This window comes from Biomphalaria glabrata, chromosome 4 (genome assembly GCF_947242115.1).
Source record: "Biomphalaria glabrata chromosome 4, xgBioGlab47.1, whole genome shotgun sequence".
NCBI classification, from domain to species: Eukaryota; Metazoa; Mollusca; class Gastropoda; family Planorbidae; genus Biomphalaria; species Biomphalaria glabrata.
In genome coordinates this window covers 34,811,688-34,824,069 of record NC_074714.1, presented here as the reverse complement: position 1 = coordinate 34,824,069, position 12,382 = coordinate 34,811,688, and positions in this window count along the sequence as shown.

Sequence of the window (12,382 nt, the reverse complement as noted above, 5' to 3'; positions counted from 1 at the left end):
TTTTTTTCCCTGTTTCCCGAATAGTACCTATATCTAACAATCGTTCTTTTAATCCCTTTGATGCTTTTTTAATTAATTGTTTACATATTTTTTTTTAATGGTAGATTATGTATATAGAGAGTAGATTCTTAGATTCTAATTGAAAATAGAAGTAGATCTTGTCAGCTCAGAGTAGCAAGGAGTATCTCTGCAGATTTCGCAAGCATAGAATGTGGTGACAAATTGTTTTTTCGAAATAGACTAAAACGCTATTTAACCTTGGTTATATATTCGTGCTTATAAAATGTATTATGCAAGCGTTATTGTATTACAATATACCAATTCTAAAACAATACATAGATGTCAAGGAGATTATGTTACAATATGTTAGGCTACAAAGAAAGTTATTTTTTATTTTTTTTTATTTTCAGTATCACTTAATCAAATATATTTATAAAAAGTACAAGAAATGTTCACAACAAATATAAATATTAGTTAATTGTGTTTTTTTCTGGTAAACTAGCAACTCAAATTAAAAGAAACAAGATTACAAAGAGAGTTTGTGTTACACAAACTCAGAGGCGGCCCCGTCGAAGTCGGATCCCTGTCGGATCTGCATATTCGCAAATAATATTCAAGAGGTGATTTAATTTTGATGTAAAATGTTTTACACGTTTCGGATGTTCCTTCAGAGTTGAAGATAATTACTTCCTAGTCCAAACCTCCCGCAGGACGACGGGGGATGGGAGCGGGCAGGGTTTGAACCCTGGGCCATCCATAAATCTGAACGACAGTCCAGCGCGCAAACCGCACGACCAGGCAGCCATCCGATGGTCAAAAGTAATAATGTTTCAAAGATTCATTTGCCGTAAATTTAAATTTAATAAAAAAAATAGTAGATTAGTTTTAGTATATTAAAACATTACAATATTGATCAAAACGTTTGGAAATGAAAATCTACACTTTTTTTTTACACTTTAAGTTTAGAAATTGAAATTCTACATCTTAATCTAGTCTATTTTAGTCTAAACTAGATCTAGAAATTCTAGATCTAGACTCTAAAATAATTTTAATTAGAATATAAATCCAGATCTAGATATACTGTAATAAAAATCTAGATCTAGTTTAAAAAATCTAGATTAGATCTAAATCAAGATATCATTCCTTTTTTAAACGCGAGTCACATAACGAGGCTTAATAAACATTACTATACCGAGTTCTTTTTTCATTTCATTTGAAGAATTAATTCCATATAACGTCAGAGGAAAAAAAAACACTACGTCACACGGCCTAGCTAGACTAAAAATCGCCTTCATCGATACGAGCCATTTATCCGAGTGTTCATAGACTTTGGTGCACCGAGTGCGTTCTTTAAGCATTTCATTTAAAGAATTCATTCCATATGACGTCAAAGGAAAAAAAAACACTACGTCACACGGCCTAGCTAGAATAAAAATCGCCTTCATCATTACGAGCCTTTTATCGAGTGTTCATAGACATTGGTGCACCGAGTGCGTTCTTTTAGCATTTCATTTAAAGAATTCATTCCATCATAATTCCATGTGACGTCAAAGGAAAAAAAAACACTACGTCACACGGCTTAGTTAGACTAAAATATGTTTTCATTAATACAAGCAATTTTTTCGAGGGTTAATATACATTGGTGCACCGAGTGCGTTCTTTTAACATTACATTTAAAGAGTCCATTCATATGACGTCAAAGAAAAAAAATTCCATTACCTCACAATAGGCTAGTACCGGTACCATAAAAAAAAATGTCTTTATTTACACGAGATATTTAACGAGGGTTCATAGACATTGGTGCACTGAGTTCTAATAGATATTAATTAAAAAGAATCAAAGCCACATTGTTTTTGCGTTTTGTCTGTCAGTCGGTCTGTCCGTTATCTTGATATAAAAAAAACAACTAAAAGTTATTAAAAATTGATTAACCTTTATTTTACGTTTCAAAACATCGCAATAATTTTTAGGTATGAACACAATTAAAAAGTTTATATAATAGATTGTTCCGGATGTTTGTATAAATAGTAAAAGAAAAAGAGCATTTCAGATAAATGTAATACCGTTAATTAAATTTTTTGGATGGTCTCGTATAAAAATTAGATGTACTACAGCCACGTGGAGAGATTTTCATACCTTACTTTGGTGTTTGGATTCTGTTTTCCTTAAAAATCGGAACATAATATTAGCGATAATTAGATTTTTTAATGTTTTAGGTAGAAAGTTAAATGTACTGTAAGAGAGTAGTGAGTTAAAATATTTTTCATAAAAATCCGTAAAAACATTATTTCGTAAATGAGAAGATTATTTGTTTATTAATTAGAAGAGGGAGTTCAAACAATTATTTGGCGTTAGTAGATTTTTAAATAAATTCGAAAATTTCTGGCGACGATTTGTAAGAAACAAAATCCGGAACTTTCTTTATCGATTACAAAACTTCTATGTTATGTTTTACAAGAAAATTAAATGTCTAAAAAGTAATTTTCAGTAATCAATTCTAGTAAATTACTTTTTTAAAAGCCTTATGCGATTTCAAACAATCATTAGGCATAATTCATGTTTTATAAAACAATATCCGGAACATTTTTACACTTAATGAAATATAAGTCAGTATAGAGATTATGATTTAGCATTAATATGCTATTTACATAAAAAACGGAACAATGTGTTTTTGCAACGTTTAAGCATGGAAATTGAATGTAATATAAGTTAGAAGAGCAAACAAACATTTGTTGGCGTTGATTAGTTTTGCACAAAAAAATCCGGAACAATCAATTTTAGATACTTAAAACTATTTAGATGTTATGGGAGGAACATTAAAGGGTAAATCAGATTTTCAATAGCTTTTAGAGTTCTAGTTTTTTAAATCTAATCGTGACGGACAGACCGACCAACAGACAAAACGCATAAAAATAAGCTTCTTTTATTCGGATGGGGGCACTAAACAAAAAATAAATAAAATCTGATTTTTAAAAAAAGTTTAAGGAATTGGTTTAGCACCTGTTCATGTTGCCACGTTACGCTACTGCACGAAAATCGCTGCATAAAAAGTCCATTTAAAAAATGTGCGTGATATTTACATACAAAGTGCATTATTAGCCTTTATAAACAAACAGAAATGTTTTCTTTTAATTTTAGCAGCTAGTTGACCAGAAAAAACGTCTTTAACTATTATTTGTATTTGTTGTAAGCATTTCCTGTACATTTCAAAAATATATTTGACTTAGTGATACTGAAAATACACAAAAATTGTCCATCTTTGTTAGCATATTGTAACATTGCATCCCTTACATTTACGTAATTGTTTTAGAATTGGTGTATTTTTATGAAAAAATCGCTTGCATAATTAATTTTATAAATTAAACGGTTTGCTTTTAGAAAACCAAAAGTAGCAGTTGCACCTAAACTTTTCAAGCCGGATTTAATGATGAAATAATATTTTTCATATCTCTTCTAGTTTTCGAGATCTGAGTGTGACAGACGGACAGACGGACAGACGGACATTTTGCACAAACCTAATAGCGGCTTTTTCCCCTTACGGGGGCCGCTAAAAATTAGCTTGTTTATAAACGCTATATAATAATGCACTTTGTATGTAGGCCTAAATATCACGCAAAACTTTTTTAATCGACTTTTATGCACCGACTTTCGTGCAGTATCGTGACGGCCACGACCGTACAATGTCAAATCGGTTCCCTCAAAAAGTTTTAAATAATCAGATTTTATTTATTTTTTTGTTTCGTGCCCCCATCAGGATAAAAGCTGCTTACTTTTGTGCGTTTTGTCTGTTGGTCTGTCTGTCCGTAAGGTTTAGATAAAAAAAAACAACCTAAAAACTATTGAAAATCTGATTTAATTTTCCTTCAAATACACATCGCAATACAGTGGCGTAGAAGGTACCCGTGGGCCCGGGTTCAGGAATGCGTAGTTAATTCCCCTCCTTTCAGCTGAGTGTGACTGAACCCAAGCTGGGCTCTACAGTATCTGATGAGAGAGCAATAGCGTATCCAGAACTTTGGAGTGGGGGGGGGGGCGATTTTTTTCCAAACCCTAACACTAACGCCCAGTAAACCCTAACCCTATGCATAAACGTGTGTACAGTATATATACTGTATATATAAGCCCTCGACGTTTTCTTGCATTTTCACTGCAGAAACGCATTCTCATGACATCTACAGCTCATTATTCATAAATGATGTTCGGGGCGAAGCCCCTATGCCAATAGCGTTTTCTTGCATTTTTTCACTGCAGAAACGCATTCTCTTGTCATCTAAAGCTTATTATTCATCAGTGGGGTTCGGGGCGGAACCCCAGACGCCAAAAGCGTTTTCTTGCATTCTTCACTGCAGAAACGCAATCTCCTGACATCTACAGCTCCTTATTCATTAGTAAGGTTCGGGGCAAAGCCCCGACGCCAAAAGCGTTTTCTTGCATTCTTCACTGCAGAAACGCAATCTCCTGACATCTACAGCTCCGTATTCATTAGTAAGGTTCGGGGCAAAGCCCCGACGCCAAAAGCGTTTTCTTGCATTCTTCATAGCAGAAACGCATTCTCCTGACATCTGCAGCTCATTATTCATCCTATTAAAAAGGGACCTTTTGAACAATGTTTTATTTGAAAAATATTTTAATATGAATTTAAAGCCCCTTAATGCATTGCAAATAAAACCGATTTGTTTCTTGAAAAGAGAAAAAGATACCCCACATATTTAGATTAAGGCTTTGAGGATCGCCGCCGAAAAAAAAATTATTCGATAAATAATATTTATAAAAAATGCTAATTTGTAAATGATACATTTTGTTCAAAAGGCCTGTTCGTAGCTTTGTTTTGTTACAGAACTATAATTAAAAGCTCTAAAAAAAAATTCGGAAGTGGGAGGAGAAAATAAGTGGACCAATTAGATTCATTTTTAGGATCAAGCATAAATTGTGAGTTATAGTCCCAAATTTATGTAAGAAAAATATAAGATTGAGTAAAGGTTGGAAAAAGGCGACTAGGAAAACAATATATGGGTTTAGAACTCATCTTTACTCTAATTCTGAAAAATTTCGTATGAATTCTAACTTTTCCAAAGCAAAGTCTTTCTTAAAATAATTATGATAACTTCATAACATAAACTCTGTCGCCATATTTGACTATTCTGTTTTAAAACGTCATTTTTTCGTCTGGAGGGGAGGGGCGGTAGAGTGAAAACGTATAAGCCTCGATCTTTTTATAATATCTGCTAATGATTGCATTTGGCATTAAAGAATAGGGGATGGGGCGACTCGATGTAAGAATTTAATTTATAGCATATTTAAATTATATTAGTGACAGATTTTTAAATATTTTGTAATTTCTTATCTATAATACAAAAAGAAAAAAGTATTGGTTTGTCCGATTGGCGGAAGGCGATTGCATGTATCACCCCTCCCACATGGTACAAACCTTTTTCATTTTATATTTACTAATGCTAAAATTTGAGATTAGATTGTGGTGCGACATAGTTTAAAAAATGGGATCACATATCAATACGTAGCTTATATTATATAGATATTAATAATAATAATAATTTTATTTATAAAGCGCTGTTAACAAACAAAATGTAGGCTCAAGGCGCTGTAACAACATTACAAACTTAAACACAACTGCCGAAATAACAGTTAATCTAAAAAAGTTTTAAACAAGTAGGTCTTAATGTTCTTCTTAAAAGTGGTATAGCATGTTGTCTGTCTGAGATCAATGGGGAGTGAGTTCCAAACCTTTGGTCCGTGAACTGAAAAAGCACGCAGACCGTAGCTTTTGAGGGAGAAACGTGGCACTACTAAAAGCGTTGAGTCCATTGAGCGCAGGGTTCTCTGGGGGACATATGGAGTAATCAGTTCGCTAAGGTACAAGGGCATCTCATTGTTATATATACACTGATGACAAAGTGTGGCGACCTTGTAATCGATTCTCGCTTTCACGGGAAGCCAATGGAGCGTGCGCAAGAGCGTAGTAGCAGAATCTTGTCTAGTTTTTTTTAAGGACTATTCGAGCGGCGTTGTTCTGTATACGTTGCAGCTTGGCTATTTTGTCATCAGGTATACCCGCTAGCACGGAGTTGCAGTAGTCAAGGCGGGAGAGTATGAATGCCACAGCTAGCGTTTTTGTTGACTCCGTTGTTAAATATGGTCGGATCTGGCCTAATCTGCGCAGCTGCAGATAAAGACCTTTGCAGAGCTGATTTATGTGATTTATGTGATTTATATTATATTCAACTAATTTTGTTCACAAACTATGATTTCTCAATAAAAGTAGGACCGCCCCCCCACTCAAGGGGTTTAGGTGGGAAGGGCAGTAGATTCGAGGTATTCGCCCACCCACCCAATCGGCCAACAGGAGAACGACATAATATAAAGATCGGTTAAAATATCAATTACATGTTTTAATCATATAGATATTTAATTGATTCTGTTAGCAAGCTGTGATTTCTACAAATAAATTGGACCGCCCCCCACTCGAAAGTTTATTGGGGGGGCGGGCGGGATTGATGCTATTCCCCCCTCCAGACCCCACCAAATCGGCCAACATACTAGAGGGGGGGGGCGAAATAATTTTAAAATAGGTTGAAATATAAATAATTAGCATATATTATTAACTTAAGTAATAAATTCGTATAAAAATTGTGTGAATTCTACACTAAAATTCGTCCGCCCGGGGGGGGGGCGATCACCCCTACCGCCCCCCCCCTGGATCCGCCAGTGTGAGAGAATACATGTCAATGAAAACTGTGACGATCACACTTGCCGGGGATTATATTATCAAACTTGACAATTCAATGAAATGAAAGAAACATCTCTCTGTATTTACTTAAAACTTCTTTAATAATACTTCTTCAACTTTCACATAAAATGACTTCTCAATTCAATAGCAACTTGACTCGATACTTCTTAAATAAAATTTAAAGATACATGAAACTTCACTTAGTATAACTTCAACTTCAACTAATAAAAACTTTAATTAATGGACCCGCTAATATAGTAATATCACAAAACTTATAGCCATATCTAATCGAGGACTAAGCGAGGACCGCGTCTAACTGACTTTCCCTTAATTTATACCTTTCTTAATCGTACATTCCAGAATCATTGAAACTTCTCCCCTAATTATTTTAGTAACTTTGACCTTCAGAAGCTATTGCTATTTTTTCCCTTAACCTCTTTCTTTGATTGGATACCTAAAATTAATTTGTTTACGCTGGACACTTGCACTGGTTTGACCTCGAGCTTCTAGAAACTGGTGGAAATAGGTCACAGACTCGACTCGTGACAAAAACAAAATTCTACGTCAGAAAGTACACAATGTACACCTGTACCTCACAAGGTAAAGGAGAACAATGGACCTCATTCACCAATCGTAAACAAACATTTAGCCACGTGATAATATTGATAAAAACAACGAAAAAAAACTGTCACGTGATAGCCATTGTGTATTACGTAATTGGTATAGAAGAGTCACGTGGCTAAATGTTGTTTGTCTACGATTGGCAAATGAGGTCCATTTCCACAAGCTTTGGATCTGTCCTCTCTTGGATTTTGTGTGTTGTCTAATGCTACTCCACTTATTCTAATGCGAGTCCGAACACATCAAAGGGACACAACAAATATCTATAACAGACTTGAATACTTGATAAAAATTTGTGAATTCTTCAACTGCTGCTTATTTACAGATGGGTATGATCCGTCGTTTTTATTTAGTGGTCTATTCACTATACATTTTTCTACAAGCCCTGGCCATATTCTTCTCCTATCATGTACCCGTGAGGGACATATGAAGTGATCAGTTCGCTAAGGTACAAGAGCATTTCTTTATTATAGATACACTGATGACAAAGTGTGACTACCTTGTAACTTGTAGTCGATTCTCGATTTCACAGGAAGCCAATGGGGCGTACGCAAGAGATTAGTAGCAGAATCTCGTCTTGTTTTTCGTAGGACTATTCGTGCGGCGTTGCTCTGAATTCGTTGCAGCTTGACTATTTTGTCATCGGGTATACCTGCTAGGACGGCGTTGCAGTAGTCAAGGCGGGAGAGTATGAATGCCACAGCTAATTTTTTTGTTGACTCCGTTGTTAAATATGGTCGGATCTGGCCTAATCTGCGCAGCTGCAGATAAAGACCCTTGCAGAACTGACTTATGTGTGGGTCGAAAGATAGTGTTGAGATTCTGTAATACATGGACATAAGGAATCTGGCAGTTCGTGATAAAAAGAGAATCTGTGCTCTCGACTTTTGAGATGTTGTTCTGGGTGCCAAACTTAATTATTTCTGTCTTGTCTTCGTTCATCTTGAGCTTATTCTCAAACATCCAATCGCTCACCCTTGCAACGGTGCCACTGATTTTCGCTGCCAGATGCGACACCTCTGATGGTACTGAGGAATAGTATAACTGTGTGTCGTCGGAAAAGAAGTGGTATAGATTGCCGGTTGGCTGTATATGACACCGCTGAGTGGGTATGTAGACATAGTGAATAGTACTGGGCCTAAAACTGATCCTTGGGGTACCCCGTATTTCAAGAGTAAGCTTGTTAATTCTGTCCCGTTAACAACGACACTTATATTTCAAAACCAATAGAGTTGTTCCGGATATTGTTTTATATATATTGTTCCGGATATTGTTTTATAAAAGATAAATTACTTCTAATGATTGTTTCACGATATAAAAAAATTAACGGACTTTAAGTTTGTTATATTTTATTGGAAGCGAGAAGAAAAAGATTTTTTAAAAAAGGGAGGGGGGGGGGGGGTTCTGAAAAAAAAAACAAAAAAAAAAACATTATATAACCTGGGAACAAATCAACTGGCGTAGAAATTGTAATTCTACCAGCGATGCTCTCTCCACCTATTTAGCTTACTACTGTCATCGCCATGGTCTTGAATCTGCCCGCTACCATCCACTGGCGGATCCAGGGGGGGGGGGCGGTATGGGCGATCGTCCCCCCCACTCGGCGTTCGGGGGGGGGGAACGAATTTTTGTATAGAATTCACACAATTTGTATACGAATTTATTACTTATGTTAATATAATATATACTAATTATTTACATTTCAACCTATTTTTAGATTATTTCGCCCCCCCCCCTTTCTAGTATTTTGGCCGATTTGGTAGGGTCGGGTGGGGGCGATGGCATCAATACGCCCCTCCCCCCACCATAAACTTTCGAGTGGGGGGTGGTGGTCCTATTTATTTGTAGAAATCACAGCTTGCTAACAGAATCAATTAAATATCTACATGATTAAAACTTGTTATTGGTATTTTAACCGGTCTTTATATTATGTCGTTCACCTGTTGGCCGATTGGAAGAGGAGGAGCGAATACCTCTACTGCCCTTCCCATCTAAACCCTTTGTGTGTGGGGAGGGGGAGGTCCTACTTTTATGGAGAAATCATAGCATGTGAACAAAATTAGTCGAATATCTATATAATATAAACAGGTGAAAGTGCGATACATGCAATCACCTTCCCCCCATCGGACAAACCAATACTTTTTCTTTTTGTATTATAGTAAGAAATTACAAAATTAAAAAAATCTGTCACTAATATAATTTATATAGGCTATAAAGTAAATTCTTATATCTTGTGGGGTATCTTATCTTTTCAAAGAACAAATCGGTTGTATTTGCTATGTATTAAGGGACTATAAATTCCTATTAGTATATTTTTCCACATTATTCAAAAGGTCCTTTTTAATAAAATGAATAATGAGCTGTAGGTCAGGAGAATGCGTTACTGCAGTGAATAATGCCAGAAAACGCTTTTAGCGTCGAGGCTTCGCCCCGAACCTCACTGATAAATAATAAGCTGAAGATGTCAGGAGAATGCGTTTCTGCAGTGAAAAATGCAGGAAAACGCGTTTGGCGTCTGGGCTTCGCCAAGAACCCCACTAATAAGTAATGAGCTGTAGATGTCAGGAGAATGCCTTTCAGCCGTGAAAAGTGCAAGAAAACGCTTTTGGCGTCGGGGTTTCGCCCCAAACCCCACTGAGGAAGCTTACAGCGCTCTCCCAGGCTTGCAAGAGAAAGGCCTCAACATGACTGTTTTTTTTTCTGTTTTTTTTCGCCAAAGATTTAGAAACAGTCTTATTTTATTCTCGTATATCGAATATCTATCTATCTATCTATCTATCTATCTATATATATATATATATATATATATATATATATATATATATATATATATATATATATATATATATATATATAAACATGGGCGTAGCCAGGATTTTTTTCGGGGGGGGGATGGATTTTTTATCCCCCCCCGACCCCCCCCCCCCCGCGAAATTATTTTTGTATATGTATTTATATGTGTGTATGTGTGTGTACATAATCTTTATTACATTCTGACACTTCATTCTTTCGGAAGACGTTTATTGTGCCCTAGAATAGGTTCTTCCATGAGTTAGTGGAAAAATTGTAGATTCCCCGCCATTATTAGCAATGGGGACTGGGGGAGTGCTAGGAGCACTATTTCTGATATTGAAAGCCAACAAAATGCATATTCTGAGGTATCTACAGTGCATTTTCCTGCAATTAAAAAGTTCTATTTCAAGCTATTTCCATAAAAATCTGTCACTGGTAATGTCTAAAGCCTCTTCCCACCTCCATGAATGAGTGGCCTCAAGTTGTAATAGGATATCATTGCAACTCTTCTTATGCGTAATTCATTTTGTTGGAGAACATGTCCCGCAAACCTCATGCGTCGCTCTCTCACAATCTTACTAAGGGGTTGACTCCCAGTTCGGCTTAGGATTTCTTTGATTTAAACCCGATCTCTATATCTGACTCCTAAAATCTGTCTTAGCCATCTTTGTTGAGCCACATTTAGTGTTTTTCAATTTCGGCAGATGACTATACACTGCAGTTTATTAATGGAGCCCTGCCACTGGTAAAAATGTGTAACCTCTCTTGAATACGCTCTTGGAATTAGGTGACTGTAGTTTGCTTTAGATTTTATATCGAAAAGAGAAGTTTTATAGTCAAAATCATCTGTTGGGGGTTTTCCACCTCAGAATGCTCTGAATGGGGGATCTTAAACTCAAAACCATCTGGAGGGGTTTTAAACTTTTAAAAAAAGCCATCTGTAGAAGAGGGGTTTAAACTCAAAACCCCCGATTGGATTGGATACGCTCAAATAATTTTAGTGTGTAATTTGCTTTTTTTTATATTGAAGAGGTATTTTTAGCATCAAACCCCTCTGAATGGGGTTTAAACTCAAAACCCCTTTTGGCAACGCTCATAGCATTTTGAGTGCGTAATTTTGCTTTTTTTCTTACACTGAAGATGTATTTTTTAGCCTCAAACCCCCCTGGTGGGGGGTTAAACTCAAAACCCCTTTGGCTACGCTCATAAAATTTTGAGTCCGTAATTAGCTTTTTTTTATGTTGAAGAGGGGGTTTATCGTAAATTTTAGAGGGGGTTTTAAAATCAAAATCTTCCTTAACTGTGCTCTTGGAATTAGGGGATTTTCGTTTGCATTTTTTTGGTTTTGTTTTATAGAAGAGGAGGAGTTAACTGCAAAAAACCCAGGTAGGGGGTTTAGAACTCAAAACCCCTGGTAGGGGGTTTTAAATTCAAAACCCCTGGTAGGGGGTTTTTAAACTCGAACCCCTCTGGCAGGGGTTTTAAACTCGAACCCCCCTGGTTGGGGGTTTTAAACTCGAACCCCTTTGGTTGTGCTGGGGCAAGTGATGGTTTAGTATTAAAATCTTACCTAAAATAAACAAAATCAAAGCAAAAAATCAGTCACTAAATTCCGATCCTCCCCCCCCCCGGGGGGGATTTCATTTCGGGGGGGGTTGAACCCCCTGGCTACGCACGTTTATGCATAGGGTTAGGGTTTACTGGGCGTTAGGGTTATGGTTTGGAAAAAAATCGCCCCCCCCCCACTTCAAAGTTCTGGATCTGCCAGTGCTACCATCGCCTTCCTGTGTGATACTTGTGCTAGGACAGCCGCTTCAAACCTTTTGTAGATCTTTTTACAAATCTCCACTATGCGGCGACGTCCAAACGTTCATAAGCCTAAGTAATTGATTGTGCTTTTGGTAATGTTATAAAATCGTAATCATAATGTAGGCCTTAATAAGCCGGTTATAGTAGGCCTATCTGATATTCACTTCATATTTTCATTTTAGAAGTTAAACTTTGCCAAAGTTTTATGATTAATCACAAACAATATGTAATATATACTTCTGGGTATAATTAGATTACAAATAAATGAAAATGTATCTTTACGACTTGCATGTATTACTTTTCTATTGCGTATTCACCATATTCATGCTTCATATTCATGTGAAAATTCTAAAATCATGGCAGAGAATAGATACGAGTCTGAGCAACAATAAACTTCATTGCATAGTCAGCTTT